Source organism: Pseudophryne corroboree, chromosome 6 (assembly GCF_028390025.1).
Source record: "Pseudophryne corroboree isolate aPseCor3 chromosome 6, aPseCor3.hap2, whole genome shotgun sequence".
Taxonomy (NCBI): domain Eukaryota; kingdom Metazoa; phylum Chordata; class Amphibia; order Anura; family Myobatrachidae; genus Pseudophryne; species Pseudophryne corroboree.
In genome coordinates this window covers 55,505,226-55,525,512 of record NC_086449.1, presented here as the reverse complement: position 1 = coordinate 55,525,512, position 20,287 = coordinate 55,505,226, and the positions used below count along the sequence as shown (strand labels likewise).

The 20,287-nt window shown below is 45.2% G+C and overlaps 1 protein-coding gene across 1 annotated transcript in view; it reads left to right on the top strand.

Annotated features, from left to right (window-relative positions):
* The first annotated feature begins 6,392 nt into the window (after window positions 1-6,392).
* LOC134936109 (zinc finger protein 260-like) overlaps window positions 6,393-20,287 on the top strand; it is an 85,407-nt gene continuing 71,512 nt past the window's right edge. Inside the window, exon 1 of the mRNA XM_063931021.1 lies at window positions 6,393-6,528. The gene's annotated coding sequence lies outside the window, so the exon portion shown is untranslated. The remainder of the gene's footprint in view (window positions 6,529-20,287) is intronic.

Genomic DNA, 20,287 nt, shown 5'->3' with positions numbered 1-20,287 from the left:
GTCCTAGGTTATACACATGATACACTAGGGACTATATACCAATAACATCTATCTCTATATATACTGTATATGTATAATGTGCAGTGTTATTATACAGCAGGGACGCTGTCCTAGGTTATACACATGATACGCTAGGGACTATATATCAATAACATCTATCTCTATATATACTGTATATGTATAATGTGCAGTGTTATTATACAGCAGGGACGCTGTCCTAGGCTATACACATGATACACTAGGGACTATATACCAATAACCTCTATCTCTATATATACTGTATATGTATAATGTGCAGTGTTATTATACAGCAGGGACTCTGTCCTAGGTTATACACATGATACACTAGGGACTATATACCAATAACATCTCTCTCTATATATACTGTATATGTATAATGTGCAGTGTTATTATACAGCAGGGACTCTGTCCTAGGTTATACACATGATACACTAGGGACTATATACCACTAACATCTATCTCTATATATACTGTATATGTATAATGTGCAGTGTTATTATACAGCAGGGACTCTGCCCTAGGTTATATACATGATACGCTAGGGACTATATACCAATAACATCTCTCTCTATATATACTGTATATGTATAATGTGCAGTGTTATTATACAGCAGGGACTCTGTCCTAGGTTATACACATGATACACTAGGGACTATATACCACTAACATCTATCTCTATATATATACTGTATATGTATAATGTGCGGTGTTATTATACAGCAGGGACGCTGTCCTAGGTTATACACATGATACGCTGGGTACTATATACCAATAACATCTCTCTCTTTATATACTGTATATGTATAATGTGCAGTGTTATTATACAGCAGGGACTATGTCCTAGGTTATACACATGATACACAAGGGACTATATACCAATAACATCTATCTCTATATATACTGTATATGTATAATGTGCAGTGTTATTATACAGCAGGGACTATGTACTAGGTTATACACATGATACACAAGGGACTATATACCAATAACATCTATCTCTATATATACTGTATATGTATAATGTGCAGTGTTATTATACAGCAGGGACACTGTCCTAGGTTATACACATGATACACTAGGGACTATATACCAATAACACCTATCTCTATATATACTGTATATGTATAATGTGCAGTGTTATTATACAGCAGGGACTCTGCCCTAGGTTATACACATGATAGGATACAGATATAGCTTTCTCTCCCTATATACACCTATACTACAGATGTAGCCACGCTCATCTATACCGTGATGTATTCCCACATGAGCACGCATTGCTGCATAGTGTGACCGCGCCGCTGTGATACTGATTGCAGCGGGTGTTAGCCCCATAGGGTAACATGGTGTGTGCATGCGTACGCAGTGGGCACACTTGTCACAACATCACTGCCACGATACACAATGATGAGCATAGCTACATCTGTATATATAATATACACAATATATATGCCAGTATATGATGCTACCTGTATAAATATAATGAGCGCTGTGTATTACACAGCAGGGTCATCCCCATCCCCCATCCGCCGCTCACCCACCTTCCATCCAAGGACCTTATTCAATATGGATTACAAAATTAGTGAATCGCAATCTGGCTTATTATGGAACGGCTGCACATGAGCAGAGTTTGCATTGCGCATGTGCGAGTAATAATAGCGACAGTAAATGCGTATACACCGTGATCACAATGCAGACGCTATTTGACTGTCAGGAAGCCGGCGTTTCTGGGTGGAAACCTGCCATTTTCTGGGTGTGTGTGAGAAAACGCAGGCGTCCCAGGAGTTTTTAAGGAGGGCCTCTGACGTCAGCGATGACCACTTCCAGCCTCTTGTGTCACAAGAATTGTAGCCGACCTTACCTGGCGCAGATTGGAAAAATCTTCCATGTTCCGGTAATTGCGCATGGTTCTGCGATCAGCTGCATATTGCGATGCAGTCACAGTTTCTGCAATGGGCGTTTTTTCTCAATTTCTGGGCGGCAACTATTTGATCGCAGAAACGGCTTTTTATCAGAAATTGCAATCCTTACTGCATAAGGGGCCTAATTCAGACCTGACTGCAACATCAAAATCTCTCTCTAATGGGCAAAATCATAGTGCACTGCAGGTGGGGCAGATGTAACATGTGCAGAGAGAGTTAGATTTAGGTGGGGTGTGTTCAAATTGAAATCTTAATTGCAGTGTAAAAATAAATCAGCCAGTATTTACCCTGCACAGAAACAGTATAACCCACCCAAATCTAACTCTCTCTGCACATGTTACATCTCCCCCACCTGCAGTGCACATGGTTTTGCCCATTAGAGAAAGATTTTGCTTTTGCATCAGGTCTGAATTAGGGCCTAGGTCCCACGTGTGGGGAGTTGGTCACACATACCATATATGGTGCCCACAGACGTCTCTCACACACCAGGAACATCGCTCACCTCACTGCCGGTCACCGTCACCTCCTCTCCCGCCGCCTCCACTGAAATGTGTTGTGTCCAATGTTGCCAACTCTAAATAAAAACAAGCAACTGATGAGTGAAAAACAAGGCCAGCACCAGCGTCCTCACTCCTGCTCCTCTCTCCACACACACAGGAAGCTTCTCCTCCACCCTCCTTCCCCTAATCCAGAGGTTCCCAAACTGTGTGCCGTGGCTCTCTGGGGTGCCTCGGGACACTTGCAGGGGTGCCCTGGGTTGGTGGTCCAGGACCAATTCAAATTATTCATGGTCAATATAATAGGCAAAACCAGTGCTGGTGGCTGCCAGTAACAAACCATGTGGCCAAACAGAAGCGAATCCTGTCCCTCACCACACAACTGACCCTAAGGCATACTTGCCTACCCTCCCGGAATGGCCGGGAGGCTCCCGAAAAACGGGTGACCCTCCCGGCCCCCCGGAAGCGCAGGCAAGTCTCCCGACTTTCGGTGGTCACCCCTGCCCGCCGCCCACTTAACGAGTAAAGTGGGCGGTCCGGGCAGGCGATGACGCGATTCTTGTTGAATCGCGTCATCGTAACCACGCCCCCTGCTGTATAATGCCGGTAATCGCGGCATTGCACGGCGGGGGGGGGGGGGGGGGGGGGGTGGCTTAAATGACGCGAATCGGAAGTCACGCCCCGTTCCGCCTCCGGCCCGCCCCGTTCCGCCTCCGGCCCGCCCCCGTTCCTCCTCCGGCCCGCCCCCCTTGTGTGTCACATGACTGCCAGCCCCCCCTGTTGAGCCGACGGGCTGCTCTCTCCCGGAGAGAGCAGCCCAGAAGTCGGTAAGTATGCCCTAAGGATGACATATAAACACGATCTACTTAATTTAATATTTCTTTCTAAATTTCTCAATAATAAATTTTTGGCCTAGGGATGCCGTGAAAAAAATTCTGATATTCTAGGGCGCCGTGATTCAAAAAAGTTTGGAAACCACTGACCTAATCCATGTCCTCCACTATGAGCTCACACAGAGCCTTTCTCTCACTTCCTGATTGCATTAAGTCCTTCAGCTCCTGAAGTGGTTACAGCCCCATAGTAAAGCAGGACAATGCACGTCAGCTTCTTATTCACTTCTTATTGGAGCTACAGCTTCTTATTCAGAAAATTAAGTTTTGCAAGGTTTAACTAGTCCATACCCTCCAGCTTTACCTTTTTGGCAGATACAGTATCTTTTTTTTTAGTCTGTACCGATTTTTGGCTCTCCCAACTTCCATTGAAAGTATAGGAAAATGGGCATGACCACGCCCCCTTTGCATGTGGCCACACCCCCTTGACTAATTTGTAGATTTTTATGTGTTAAATGTTGGAGGGTATGCTAGTCTTAAACCACAAATTTGACACCTGAATTCAACATAGGGTAGTCACTTGCTTATGACCATACTTGCCTACTTTTGAAAAAGCATTTCAGGGAGATTGTGAAGGTAACACCTATCAGCGCGGACGTGTACCGCTACATCTGAGAGGCGTGTCATGAAAATAACTTACATCCAAGTGTAAATGAGCCCCAAAATTAGTAAGATCTACTTGTTGAAGAAAAGACTAATTTTTTGCAGTCTTTTTTTTGTGTATTGTGTTTTACAAGAGGTTCCATATACTGTAAGTGGCCACAAGAAACCTTTAATATGCATGTAGCCATAGGGATCATTGTGCCTTATAAACAATATAGGCAAATAGCACTGATGATTCCATTTGAATGTATGTATCTCTGATTTCTCTTTTTTTCAGGGAGATTGAGGGACTATTCAGGGAGTGAGGGAGATTGCTACTATTTCAGGGAGTCTCCTGCAGAATGAGGGAGGGTAGGTAACTATGCATATGACTCACTTGTATTTTGCCTGGCCCAATGCTGTTTTGGGTATGAAATACGCTGGCAAAGTGAGCACACACCATATTTTACCATTTTGAATAAGTAGCTGCAGCGATACAGTCTGTATTACCCCCAGGGCCGTAACTAGGTGTGTGCCGATGGTGCCTTGCCCACAGCGCACATGCGCTGAAGGCGCACCATCGGCAGCACACCCCCACCCATACACGGCCGCAGCCACTGTTCTCACTATAGAGTCCAGCGCTGCCGCCTGTCTCCCGCCGCGCGTCAGAGCCTCCGCCTCTGCAGGGACTCTGAGCGCGGCATTCCCCCACACTGCTGCCTGTCTTCCACCGCCCGGAGCCGCCCGCTCTGCATGTACGCAGAGCGCGGCATTTACCCGCACTGCTGCCTGTCTCCCGCCGCCTGGAGCCGCCCGCTCTGCACGGACACAGAGCGCGGCATTCACCCGCACTGCCGCCTGTCTCCCGCAGCCCGGAGCCGCCCGCTCTGCACGGACACAGAGCGCGGCATTCACCCGCACTGCCACCTGTCTCCCGCTGCCCGGAGCCGCCCGCTCTGCACGGACACAGAGCACGGCATTCACCCGCACTGCCGACTGTCTCCCGCCGCCCGGAGCCGCAGCCTTTGAAGGTACCAGGGGACAGCCTGGAGGAGGATGCCATTAGGGTTATCTGATCGGGTTAAAGATATCTGATAGGGTTAGTGATATCTGCCTGACAAAGAGGAGGTGAGGGCAGAGCCATAAATAGGGGGCTCTGTCTGCCGTAATGTGTAAAAATGGGGACGCTGTCTGCCGTAATGTGTAAAAAAGGGGGGCGCTGTCTGCCGTAATGTGTAAAAATGGGGACGCTGTCTGCCGTAATGTGTAAAAAGAGGACGCTGTCTGCCGTAATGTGTAAAAATGGGGACGCTGTCTGCCGTAATGTGTAAAAAGAGGACGCTGCCTGCCGTAATGTGTAAAAAGGGGACGCTGTCTGCCGCAATGTGTATAAAGGGGGCTCTGTCTGCCGTAATGTGTAAAAATGGGGACGCTGTCTGCCGTAATGTGTAAAAAACGGGGACGCTGTCTGCCATAATATGTAAAAAAGAAGGACGCTGTCTGCCGTAATGTGTAAATAGAGGACGCTGTCTGCCATAAGGTGTAAAAGGGGCTCTGCCTGGTGTAGTGGTGCTACTGTGCGGCGTAATTTGAATAATGGAGACTACTGTGCACCATTATATGAATTGGTATTATTTTGTGGCCACACCCCTTTCCCATGAAGCCACGCCCCTATATTTTTTGCGCGCGCCTGCGGCGCGCACTGCCACCGGTATCCGTTGAGGGGGGGGGCGCCGATGCCATTTCTTGCACACAGCGCTAAAATGTCTAGTTACGGCACTGATTACCCCCTAGGCCCGCAGAGACTACTTGGCAGAACTTAAGGCAAGCTTTGTGCATAGAGCCTGTATTGCAAGCTCCAAATGTGTGGCCCAAGATTAGGTAACCCTTGCAAAACTACAGCTACTTATTCAAAATGGTAAAATATGGTGTGTGTGCCCACTTTGCCACCCATAATTCATGCCAAATGCTTGTTGGTCAAGGTAAATTGCAAGTGGGTGATATGTCAGTTGCCACCCTGTGTGGGTTTCAAGTGTCAAATATTTTGAGCAACGCTGTTTAACCCTTGCAGAACTACAGCTTCTTATTCAAAAGGATGAAATCTGGTGTCTGTGCCCGCCTTACCACCATTTTCATGCCCAAATCATTTTTGTTTAATGCAAAATGTAATATAAATTGGTGTAAGAGACGCTAATTTAAGTTTATGCAATGTTAACTTAGTGATCTATCCTTATTTTATTTATTTTAATATAATATTTTCTGAATAAGAAGCTGGAGACGAATAAGAAGCTACCTGCAGCCTCCTAGTCTTGTAATACATTGCATTGTCCTGCTTTACTATGGGGCTGTCACCACTTCAGGAGCTGAAGGAGTTAATACAATCAGGGAGTGAGAAAGAGGCTCTGTGTGTGAGCTCAGAGTGGAGGACATGGATTAGGGGAAGGAGGGGGGAGGAGAAGTTTCCTGTGTGTGTGGAGAGAGGAGCAGGAGTGAGGACGCTGGTGCTGGGCTTGTTTTTCACACATCAAATGCTTGTTTTTATTTTAAAGTTAGCAACATTGGACACAACACATTTCGGTGGAGGCGGCGGGAGAGGAGGTGACGGTGACCGGCAGTGAGGTGAGCGATGTGCCTGGTGTATGAGAGACGTCTGTGGGCACCATATGGTATGTGTGACATGTGGCGACCTAGGGCTTAATTCAGACCTGATAGCAAAAGCAAAATCTTTCTCTAATGGGCAAAACCATGTGCACTGCACGTGGGGCAGATGTAACATGTGCAGAGAGAGTTAGATTTGGGTGGGTTACATCATTTCTGTGCAGGGGAAATACTGGCTGATTTATTTTTACACTGCAATTTAGATTTCAGTTTGAACACACCCCACTCAAATCTAACTCTCTCTGCACATGTTACATCTGCCCCACCTGTACTGCACATGGTTTTGCCTATTACAGAAATATTTTGCTGTTGCAGTCAGGTCTGAATTAGGCCCCTTATGCAGTAAGGATTGCTATTTCTGATAAAAAGCAGTTTCTGCGATCAAATAGTTGCCGGCCAGAAATTGAGAAAAAACGTCCATTGCAGAAACTGTGAATGCATCGCAATATGCAGCTGATCGCAGAACCATGCGCAATTACCGGAACATGGAAGATTTTTCCTATCTGCGCCAGGTAAGGTCGGCTACAATTCTTGTGACACAAGAGGCTGGAAGTGGTCATCGCTGACATCAGAGGCCCTCCTTAAAAACTCCTGGGACGCCTACGTTTTCTCACACACACCCAGAAAATGGAAGGTTTCCACCCAGAAACGCCGGCTTCCTGTCAGTCAAACAGCGTCTGCATTGTGATCACGATGTGTACGCATTTACTGTCGCTATTATTACTCGCACGTGCGCAATGCAAACACTGCTCATGTGCAGCCGCTCCATAATAAGCCGGATTGTGATTTGATAATTTTGCAATCCTTACTGAATAAGGTCCTTGGATGGAAGGTGGGTGAGCGGCGGATTGGGGATGACTCTGCTGTGTAATACACTGCGCTCATTATATTTATACAGGTAGCATCATATACTGGCATATATATTGTGTATATTATATACAAAGGAAGTGTCCACACTCACGTGTTGCATGTTAACTTGCTGGGGTAGCATCCAGATAGATGAGAAGAAAATCCCATTCTAACACAAATCCAAAAGAAAGCAGTAGCACTCACCAGTCTTTAAAGCAGCAAAGGATTTTTTATTCAGATCATCAGTGCAAATATAAGATCAACGTTTCGGTCTGTATGTAGACCTTTGTCAAGATGATTACAGACTGAAAAGATTACCCTTATATACCCTACATAGACCCACCCACCAATTGATCAGCGCAACACCCCCACACCCCATACAAACATTGTAGTAATAAAAACATATCCCACATACATATAAACTGTATAACAGACAGATCATAGAGCGCCCTACCTAATTTCAGCCATGACTCTGAGCACCGTTCATGTGCGTACTGCTAAGAGTTCTGTGATTACTAATGTTTTCTTAGCAGTACGCACATGAACGGTGCTCAGAGTCATGACTGGAATTAGGTTACCATGTTACCCTATGGCGCTAACACCTGCTGTAATCAGTATCACAGCGACGCGGTCACACTATGCAGCAATGCGTGTGCATGTGTGAATGCATCAAGGTACAGATGAGGTTACATCTGTAGTATAGGTGTATGTAGGGAGAGAAAGCTATATCTGTATCCTATCATGTGTATAACCTAGGACAGTATCCCTGATGTATAATAACACTGCACAGTATACATATACAGTATATATAGAGATAGATGTTATTGGTATATAGTCCCCAGCGTATCATGTATATAACCTAGGACAGAGTCCCTGCTGTATAATAACACTGCACATTATACATATACAGTATATATAGAGATAGATGTTATTGGTATATAGTCCCCAGCGTATCATGTATATAACCTAGGACAGAGTCCCTGCTGTATAATAACACTGCACATTATACATATACAGTATATATAGAGAGAGATGTTATTGGTATATAGTCCCTAGTGTATCATGTGTATAACCTAGGGCAGAGTCCCTGCTGTATAATAACACTGCACATTATACATATACAGTATATATAGAGATAGATGTTATTGGTATATAGTCCCTAGCGTATCATGTGTATAACCTAGGACAGTATCCCTGCTGTATAATAACACTGCACATTATACATATACAGTATATATAGAGATAGATGTTAGTGGTATATAGTCCCTAGCGTATCATGTATATAACCTAGGACAGAGTCCCTGCTGTATAATAACACTGCACATTATACATATACAGTATATATAGAGAGAGATGTTATTGGTATATAGTCCCTAGTGTATCATGTGTATAACCTAGGACAGTGTCCCTGCTGTATAATAACACTGCACATTATACATATACAGTATATATAGAGATAGATGTTATTGGTATATAGTCCCTAGCGTATCATGTGTATAACCTAGGACAGTATCCCTGCTGTATAATAACACTGCACATTATACATATACAGTATATATAGAGATAGATGTTAGTGGTATATAGTCCCTAGCGTATCATGTATATAACCTAGGACAGAGTCCCTGCTGTATAATAACACTGCACATTATACATATACAGTATATATAGAGATAGATGTTAGTGGTATATAGTCCCTAGTGTATCATGTATATAACCTAGGACAGTATCCCTGCTGTATAATAACACTGCACATTATACATATACAGTATATATAGAGAGAGATGTTATTGGTATATAGTCCCTAGTGTATCATGTATATAACCTAGGACAGTGTCCCTGCTGTATAATAACACTGCACATTATACATATACAGTATATATAGAGAGAGATGTTATTGGTATATAGTCCCTAGTGTATCATGTGTATAACCTAGGACAGCGTCCCTGCTGTATAATAACACTGCACATTATACATATACAGTATATATATAGAGAGATGTTATTGGTATATAGTCCCTAGCATATCATGTGTATAACCTAGGACAGAGTCCCTGCTGTATAATAACATATTATAATGGTATAAAATATTGAAAAATGATTTGCGCCTGAATTATTAAGTGGACAGCGTACCTGATGTATAATAACACTGCACATTATACATATACAGTATATATAGAGATAGATGTTATTGGTATATAGTCCCTAGTGTATCATGTATATAACCTAGGACAGTATCCCTGCTGTATAATAACACTGCACATTATACATATACAGTATATATAGAGAGAGATGTTATTGGTATATAGTCCCTAGTGTATCATGTATATAACCTAGGACAGTGTCCCTGCTGTATAATAACACTGCACATTATACATATACAGTATATATAGAGAGAGATGTTATTGGTATATAGTCCCTAGTGTATCATGTGTATAACCTAGGTCAGAGTCCCTGCTGTATAATAACATATTATAATGGTATAAAATATTGAAAAATGATTTGCGCCTGAATTATTAAGTGGCTTAATCTTTGTGCTGTATAATAACACTGCACATTATACATATACAGTATATATAGAGATAGATGTTATTGGTATATAGTCCCTAGCGTATCATGTGTATAACCTAGGACAGTATCCCTGCTGTATAATAACACTGCACATTATACATATACAGTATATATAGAGATAGATGTTAGTGGTATATAGTCCCTAGCGTATCATGTATATAACCTAGGACAGAGTCCCTGCTGTATAATAACACTGCACATTATACATATACAGTATATATAGAGATAGATGTTATTGGTATATAGTCCCTAGTGTATCATGTATATAACCTAGGACAGCGTACCTGCTGTATAATAACACTGCACATTATACATATACAGTATATATAGAGATAGATGTTATTGGTATATAGTCCCTAGTGTATCATGTATATAACCTAGGACAGTATCCCTGCTGTATAATAACACTGCACATTATACATATACAGTATATATAGAGAGAGATGTTATTGGTATATAGTCCCTAGTGTATCATGTATATAACCTAGGACAGTATCCCTGCTGTATAATAACACTGCACATTATACATATACAGTATATATAGAGAGAGATGCTATTGGTATATAGTCCCTAGTGTATCATGTATATAACCTAGGACAGCGTACCTGCTGTATAATAACACTGCACATTATACATATACAGTATATATAGAGATAGATGTTATTGGTATATAGTCCCTAGTGTATCATGTATATAACCTAGGACAGCGTACCTGCTGTATAATAACACTGCACATTATACATATACAGTATATATAGAGAGAGATGTTATTGGTATATAGTCCCTAGTGTATCATGTATATAACCTAGGACAGAGTCCATTATACATATACAGTATATATAGAGAGAGATGTTATTGGTATATAGTCCCTAGCATATCATGTGTATAACCTAGGACAGAGTCCCTGCTGTATAATAACATTGCACATTATACATATACAGTATATATAGAGAGAGATGTTATTGGTATATAGTCCCTAGCATATCATGTGTATAACCTAGGACAGAGTCCCTGCTGTATAATAACATATTATAATGGTATAAAATATTGAAAAATGATTTGCGCCTGAATTATTAAGTGGCTTAATCTTTTGTACTGTGTGCAGTGGAGGAACTGTGGGAGGCAGTGGAGTCGGCTGCTGCCGGGCTCCTGACCTCAGTTCTCAGCAGCTGGAACACAACACAGAAGCTATTATCTGCTCCAGGCTAGTGGAAACGATGCACACCTGTTCCCATTGCCATTTGCTGTGTAGGGGCCGTTGTGGCCGGACAGAGCTGCCAGGGTCATCAGAGGTGAAGCTGCTCGCTCACCAGTATCGGGTAACTCACTATCTCGGGACATCTGATCTGCAGGGCCACAGTCAATCCGGGTTGTGTGCAGCCCACTGCATATTCATCTCCCCCTCCTGCAGCTCCTGCTGTTAACTGTTTGTTTACTGCCATTCCTGTAGCCAGGGCCCAAGGTGGTAGCACAGGAACTAATACTGTATGTGGTGGGAGTCGGCATTCCTAGGGATTGTGTCTGTGCACCTGATTTATGTATAACACATCAGATCCCCTGCATGCTCTGCATGCACACACACAGTAGGTAAACATAAGGCTGCAGGACCTGGCACTGCAGGGGTTACTTCTCCCTTCATCTGCTTCAGACAGTGTGCTGGGAGATGAGGATTGTCTGGTGATGGAGGACGATCTGATTGGATAGCATGGAGACAGGTGGACTGTGCCTTGCTGAACACTGTCTACAAGTGAAGCGGGAAAGGTCCCATCCAGGAAGGTAAGAGGACACAGAGAGGGAGGGCAGGGGGCATGGTAAAAAGGATCACTATTGCATACATGCCTTCATGGGGAATTTAATAGCAATTACATTGGCAGCATCCATTTTTATTAGTAATTATTGGCTGCAATTAGTTTTTTTTTGCTATTGATGACCAATACAGTTGCTCATTCCATTGGATCAATAGGTAATCAAGGGGGTAATTCAGACCTGATCTCTGACATGTGGAAGGACGCCAAGCACAGGGCAAGTTCACCCCGCATGTCGGGTCCTGCCACCCCCCTTCCCCGCACACGCGAAAGCATCCCACGGCGGCGGCGATGCTTTTGCATGGTTTGAGTAGCCCTCTGCCTATGCAGCCTGCAAAGGCAGACAGCTACCCACCATGGTTTGGGCCGCTGCGTGTGCGTTGACGCCCCGTTCCCGCCCTCCTCCAGGTCTTAAACTGCGTTCTGAAGAGAGCGCAGTTTAGGACCTTGTACATGTGCTTATTGACGTACGTGCATGTGACAGGGTCTAAATTAAGCCTCAAGTTCAGCTGTACGATCAGTGCAGATACATTCACGTGACAATTATTTCTTATTGTTAAACATTTGTAGATACTTTTCTCTAACGTCCTAGAGGATGCTGGGGACTCCGTAAGGACCATGGGGATAGACGGGCTCCGCAGGAGACATGGGCACTTTAAGAAAAACTTTAGGTATGGGTGTGCACTGGCTCCTCCCTCTATGCCCCTCCTCCAGACCTCAGTTTGATACTGTGCCCAGAGGAGATGGGTGCACTGCAGGGAGCTCTCCTGAGCTTCCTGTAAAAGAAAGTATTTTAGTTAGGTTTTTTTATTTTCAGGGAGCCTGCTGGCAACAGGCTCCCTGCATCGAGGGACTGAGGAGAGAGAACAGCCCTACTTCTCTGAGTTTCAAGGTCCTGTTTCTTAGGCTACTGGACACCATTAGCTCCAGAGGGATTGGTACGCAGGTTTCATCCTCGCCGTCCGTCCCAGAGCCGCGCCACTGTCCTCCTCGCAGAGCCGGAAGATAGAAGCCGGGTGAGTATGAGAAGAAAAGAAGACTTCAGAGGCGGCAGAAGACTTCATGATCTTCACTGAGGTAAAGCACAGCACTGCAGCTGTGCGCCATTTCTTCCATACACCTCACATACTCCGGTCACTGTAAGGGTGCAGGGCGCAGGGGGCAGCAATATAAATCTCTCTAATGGCAAAAGTACTTATATACATGTACAGCTGGGTACTGTACATGTATATAAAGAGCCCCCGCTGTACAAGTATTTTGAGCGGGACAGAAGCCCACCGCCGAGGGGGCGTGGCTTCTCCCTCAGCACTTACCAGCGCCATTTTCTCCACAGCACAGCGCTGAGAGGAAGCTCCCCGGACTCTCCCCTGCTTACTGACGGTGGCAGTGGGTTTTTCAAGAGGGGGGAGGGCACATAATTGGCAAATGTAAAGTTATAACAGCGTTACTGGGTAAACATTGTGTTTTTTCCTGGGTCACATAGCGCTGGGGTGTGTGCTGGCATACTCTCTCTCTGTCTCTCCAAAGGGCCTGGTGGGGAACCTGTCTTCAGAAAAGGGCTTCCCTGTGTGTGTGGGGTGTGTCGGTATGCGTGTGTCGACATGTATGAGGTTAAAGGCTCACCTAAGGAGGACGGGGAGTGTATGAATGTAAGGTCCCCGTCGGCAGCGCCGACACCTGACTGGATCGATATGTGGAATGTCTTAAGTGCAAATGTGAATTTATTGCACAAAAGATTAGACAATGCTGAGGCTAGGAACAGTCAGGAAGTCAAACCATACCTGTCCCAATGTCTCCGGGACCTTCGGGGTCTCAGAAGCGCACACTATCCCAAATAGTTGGCACAGATACCGACATGGATTCAGACTCAAGTGTCGACTACGATGATGCAAAATTACAGCCAAGGGTGGCCAAGGGTATTCGATATATGATTATTGCAATAAAAGAGGTTTTGCATATCACAGAGGAACCCCCTGTCCCTGACACAAGGGTATACATGTATAAAGGTAAAAAGCCTGAGGTCACCTTTCCATCCTCACATGAGCTGAACGAATTATGCGAAAAGGCTTGGGAAACCCCAGACAAGAGACTGCAGGTTCCCAAAAGGATTCTTATGGCGTATCCTTTCCCGCAAAAGGATAGAATACGATGGGAATCCTCTCCTAAGGTGGACAAGGCATTGACACGCTTATCAAAAAAGATAGCGTTGCCATCCCAAGATACGGCTACTCTCAAGGATTCTGCTGATCGCAAGCAGGAGGTTACCGTGAAGTCCATTTATGCACATTCTGGTACATTACTTAGACCGGCAATGGCGTCGGCCTGGGTTTGTAGTGCTGTTGCAGCATGGACAGATTCCTTATCAGCGGGGATTGAGACCTTCGAGAAGGATATTATCTTAATGACCCTAGGGCATATACAAGATGCTGTGTTGTATATGAGGGATGCTCAAAGAGACATTTGTTTACTAAGTTCTAGAATAAACGCTATGTCTGTTTCTGCTAGGCGAGTCTTATGGACCCGACAGTGGACGGGTGATGCCGACTCCAAGAGGCATATGGAGTTTTTGCCTTACAAGGGTGAGGAGTTATTTGGAGAAGGCCTCTCGGACCTCATCGCTACGGCAGGTAAATCAAATTTTTTTGCCTTATGTTCCCTCACAACCTAAGAAAGCGCCTCATTATCAAATGCAGTCCTTTCGTTCAAATAAAAGCAAGAAAGTACGTGGGTCGTCCTTCCTTGCCAGAGGTAAGGGCAGAGGAAAAAAGCTGCACTCAGCTAGTTCCCAGGAACAGAAGTCCTCCCCGGTCTCTGCAAAGTCCACCGCATGACGCTGGGGCTCACCTGAGGGAGTCAGCTGTAGTGGGGGCACGTCTTCGACTTTTCAGCCACATCTGGGTTCATTCACAGGTGGATCCCTGGGCAATAGAAATTGTTTCTCAGGGATACAAGCTGGAATTCGAGAAGGTCCCCCCTCGCCGGTTTTTCAAATTGGCTCTGCCAGCTTCTCCCTCGGAGAGAGAGTTAGTGTTTAAATGCAATTCAAAAATTGTATCTTCAACAAGTGGTAGTCAAAGTTCCCCTACCGCAACAAGGGAGGGGATATTACTCAACTCTGTTTGTGGTCCCGAAATCGGATGGTTCAGTCAGACCCATTTTAAATTTAAAATACCTGAACCTATACTTGAAAAGGTTCAAGTTCAAGATAGAATCGCTCAGAGCGGTCATCGCCAGCCTGGAAGGGGGGGATTTTATGGTTTCCCTAGACATAAAGGATGCGTACCTTCATGTTCCAATATTGCCACCTCATCAGGCGTTCCTGAGATTTGCTGTACAGGATTGTTCATACCAATTTCAGACTTTGCCGTTTGGGCTTTCCACGGCCCCGAGGATTTTCACCAAGTTATTGACGGAAATGATGGTGCTCCTGCGCAAGCGAGGTGTTACAATTATCCCATACTTGGACGATCTCCTCCATAAAGGCGAGATCTAGATAGAAGTTACTGGACAGCGTGTCACTGTCATTGAAGGTGCTGGATTCGCAATATCCCGAAGTCGCAGCTGGTTCCTACGACGCGTCTGAGCTTCTTGGGCTTGATTCTGGACACAGACCAGAAAAGGGGTTTTTCTTCCGACGGAAAAAGCTCAGGAACTCATGACTCTGGTCAGGAACCTGTTAAGGTAATCTTTTTAGACTTTGCCAAAGCGTTCGATACTGTACCACACATGAGACTTATCTACAAGCTACAAGAGTCAGGGATAGGAAGCACAATATGCACTTGGGTCAAAAACTGGTTAGATAATAGGGAGCAGCGCGTTGTGGTTAATGGATCTTTTTCAACTTGGACTGAAGTGCTAAGTAGTGTGCCGCAAGGCTCAGTATTAGGACCTCTATTGTTCAATATTTTCATTAACAACCTAACAGTAGGCCTAGAGAGCATGGTGTCAATTTTTGCAGATGATACCAAATTGTGTAAAGTTATAAATACAGAGGAGGATGCCGAGTCTCTTCAGAACGACTTAGTTAAATTAGAAGCATGGGCAGCCAAATGGAGAATGTGCTTCAATACAGACAAGTGTAAGGTAATGCACTGTGGTAACAAGAACAAAAATTACACCTTCCTACTAAATGGGGTAAAATTAGGGGATTCTGTACTGGAAAAGGACTTAGGTGTCCTCATAGATAGCAAGCTAAGCAGTAGTCCCCAAAATAGGACTGCAACAAAGAAGGCTAATAAGATATTAGCATGCATAAAATGGGGTATTGATGCTAGGGACGAGAGTATTATACTCCAGTTATATAAATCACTAGTGAGGCCACACCTTGAATACTGTGTACAATTCTGGGCACCGTACTACAAAAAGGATATCCAGGAGCTAGAAAAGGTACAGAGGAGGGCGACCAAACTACTTAAGGGCATGGAGACGATGGAATACAAGGAAAGGCTTGAAAGACTAGGCATGTTTACATTGGAAAAGCAGAGACTAAGAGGGGATATGATCAACATCTACAAATATATAAGGGGACAATACACAGAGCCTCCGCAGGACCTGTTTTTGGTTAGATCAACACAGAGGACTCGTGGACACTCGCTCAGGTTAGAGGAGAGGAGATTCCGCACAATACGGCGTAAAGGCTTTTTCACGGTAAGGACAATACGTGTTTGGAATTCCTTGCCCGAGGGAGTTGTAATGGCGGAATCTGTCAACACCTTTAAGAATGGGTTAGATAAATTCCTAATGGATAAGGATATCCATTGGTGCATAGTCATGCATTATAGTTACTATAAATAGGGATAAAATGCAACGGCTGACAGCAGCATCAGTCAGAAATTTTAGTCAAATCATCATGCATAGGAGACCACAAATAGGTTGAACTCTATGGACAATTGTCTTTTTTCAACCTCAGATACTATGTTACTATGAAGCCAAAACGGGTGTCTGTGCATCACTGCACTCGAGTCCTGGGGAAGATAGTGGCATCATACGAAGCCATTCCCTTCGGCAGGTTCCATGCGAGAGCTTTCCAATGGGACCTGCTGGAAAAGTGGTCCGGGTCACATAATCTTATGCATCGGCGGATCACCCTGTCTCCCAGAGCCAGGATATCTCTCCTGTGGTGGCTGCAAAGTGCTCACCTCCTAGAGGGCCGCAGGTTCGGCATTCAGGACTGGATCCTGGTGACCGCGGATGCCAGCCTCCGAGGTTGGGGAGCAGTCACACAGGGAAGAAAATTCCAAGGTCTTTGGTCAAGTCTAGAGACTTGTCTCCACATCAACGTCTTGCAGTTGAGGGCCATATTCAACGCCCTATGTCGAACGGAGGTATTACTTTGCGGCAAACCAGTTCTGATTCAGTCAGACAATGTCACCGCAGTGGCTCGTGTAAACCGCCAGGGAGGCACAAGGAGCAGAGTGGCAATGGCAGAAGCCACCAGGATTCTTCGCTGGGCGGAAAATCATGTCAGCGCACTGTCAGCAGTGTTCATTCCGGAGTGGACAATTAGGAAGCAGACTTCCTCAGCAGACACGATCTGCACCCGGGAGAGTGGGGACTTCACCAGGAAGTTTTCACGCAGATCGCATGTCGGATGGGACTGCAACAAATAGACATGATGGCGTCTCAACAAAAAGCTAAAAAGGTATTGCGCCAGGTCAAGAGATCCTCAGGCGGTAGATGTGGACCCCCTGGGGACACCGTGGGTGTATCGGTCGGTCTATGTATTTCCTCCTCTTCCTCTCATTCCCAAGGTGTTGAGAATAATAAGACAAAGAGGAGTGAGATCAATCCTTATTGTTCCAGATTGGCCACGAAGGACCTGGCATCCGGATCTGCAGGCGTTATAGGCCCTACACACTTAAAGATTATCTGTCCAATCTGGCTGATTGGATAGAAAATCTGGTAACGTCTGAGAGCAAATGACAATCAACCATTTGCTCACAAAATCCAGAAAATAGACAAAAACTGTTGTTCCGATAAATTGGTTTAATGAAAGAAACTTAACTAATTTGTCTAAAAGACCATTTTTGTCTGTTTTCCAGTATTTGAGAGCAAATGGTCAATTGTCATTTGCTCCCATACATTACCAGATTTTTGTTCCAACCAGAAAGATTGGACAGATAATCTTTAAGTGTGTAGGGCCCTACTCACGGAAGATCCGTGGCCTCTTCATCTAAGACAGGATTTGCTACAACAGGGGCCCTGTCTGTTCCAAGACTTACCGCGGCTGCGTTTGACGGCATGGCAGTTGAAAGCCAGATCCTAGCGGAAAAAGGTATTCCGGATGAGGTCATTCCTACGCTAATAAAGGCTAGGAAGGACATGACATCAAAACATTGGTGGTCATTCCGAGTTGTTTGCTCGGTAAATTTCATTACATCGGAGCGATTTTCCGCTTAGTGCGCATGCGCAATGTTCGCACTGCGACTGCGCCAAGTAAATTTGCTATGAAGTTAGGAATTTTACTCATGGCTTTTTCTTCGTTCAGGCGATCGTAGTGTGATTGACAGGAAGTGGGTGTTTCTGGGCGGAAACAGGCCGTTTTATGGGTGTGTGTGAAAAAACGTTACAGTTTCTGGGAAAAACGCGGGAGTGGCTGGAGAAACGGAGGAGTGTCTGGGCGAACGCTGGGTGTGTTTGTGACGTCAAACCAAGAACGACAAGCACTCAACTGATCGCAGATGCCGAGTAAGTCTGGAGCTACTCTGAAACTGCTAAGAAGTGTGTAATCGCAATATTGCGAATCTTTCGTTCGCAATTTTAAGAAGCTAAGATTCACTCCCAGTAGGCGGCGGCTTAGCGTGTGCAAAGCTGCTAAAAGCAGCTTGCGAGCGAACAACTCGGAATGACCACCATTATCACTGAATATGGCGAAAGTATGTTTCTTGGTGTGAGGCCAGGAATGCTCCTACGGAAGAATTCCATCTGGGCCGTCTCCTTCACTTCCTACAAACTGCAGTGAATTTTGGCCTAAAATTAGGATCTATAAAGATTCAGATTTCGGCCTTATCCATTTTCTTTCAAAAAGAATTGGCTTCCCTTCCTGAAGTACAGACGTTTGTGAAGGGAGTACTTGTCATGACTGAGGTTTTGTGAACCCGGTGTTAGTGAAGTCTGTGCGGGCGACTGGAGGATTATATGAATACTACCACTGACCTGGTTTGGGAGTGTTGTGGACTTGGGGTTTCTTCCGGTGACTGGGAAGAGGAACCACAGCAGAGATGGCCGAATCTAGGTTCTCCTCATGCAGGATTAGGTCGGCAGACAGGAGGCACGTGTGGACGCTGAAGGTCTCCTGAAAGACAGAACTGGAAAGGCACGGATGAATCAGTGAAGAATACCAGGTACAACTGTGCTAAAGGGCACGGGGTGCTTGGGGACACTGAGGTGCTTGGGGACGCTGAGGTGCTTGGGGACGCTGAGGTGCTTGGGGACGCTGAGGTGCTTGGGGACACTGAGGTGCTTGGAGACACTGAGATGCTTGGGGACACTGAGGTGCTTGGAGGCACTGGGGTGCTTGGAGGCACTGGGGTGCGTAGAGACACTGGGGTGCGTAGAGACACGGGTGCGTGGAGACACTGGGGTGCTGAGGCACGGAGGTGCTGGAAGCACGAAGGTACTGAGGCACGGAGGTGCTGGAAGCATGGAGGTACTGATGCACGGAGGGTGCTGGAAGCACGGAGGGTGCTGGAAGCACGGAGGTGCTGAGGCACGGGAGCTCTGGAGATCAGCTTGAATGCTCACACATAGCTGTGTGTGACACAAGGAACTGGCCCAGTTTCTAACTCAGCCTCCTGATTTATACTTCCTGGTCCTTGGTGATTGGTGAGCAGGATTAGGTGATGCAGAGAGTCTCAGGCTGGCAGAAGATTGAACAACTCTGGGTCAGGTGAAGAGTCACTGTCATGTGACTACTCTAGCCAAGGCTGTGATGTAGAATGAGGCCTAGCAGACCGAGAGAACACTGAAGCCTGAACTTCTGCAAAACACAGGATGCTGGCTTTTAGACCTAAAGTTCAGATTACTGAATTCAGCCTCACACAGGAGATCACCACAGGTGGAGCTAATTAACTATTACCTCTCAGGCAGAGAACTCAGGAAAACTCATAGTGCTGACAAGCTGTTTAACTCCGTGAGTGAAAAGACACAGGATCCAGGACAGATGGCAGGGGTAAGTCACCAAATATAAAACCTACAGTCAGGATTGTGACAGTATCCCCCTCTTCAAGGGTGGACTCCGGACACCCATCTTAAATTTTAGAGGAACTTGAGAAATTCAAACAGAAGAATTTAGGACCTTCGTTGATGCCTCTTCTTCTTACGGGAACATTTGGTTTTGACCAAGGACAGCAGAATCTCCTGTAAAGAAAAACCTTTCTTAGAAAACATGGGACCTCCCAAGAAAGGAGTAGTATCATAAACTGGATCAAATTCAGAGTCTGAGTCCAAGTCTAATGGAAGATATGAATCTCCCTTAGATACACAGTTTGCAGATGAAAA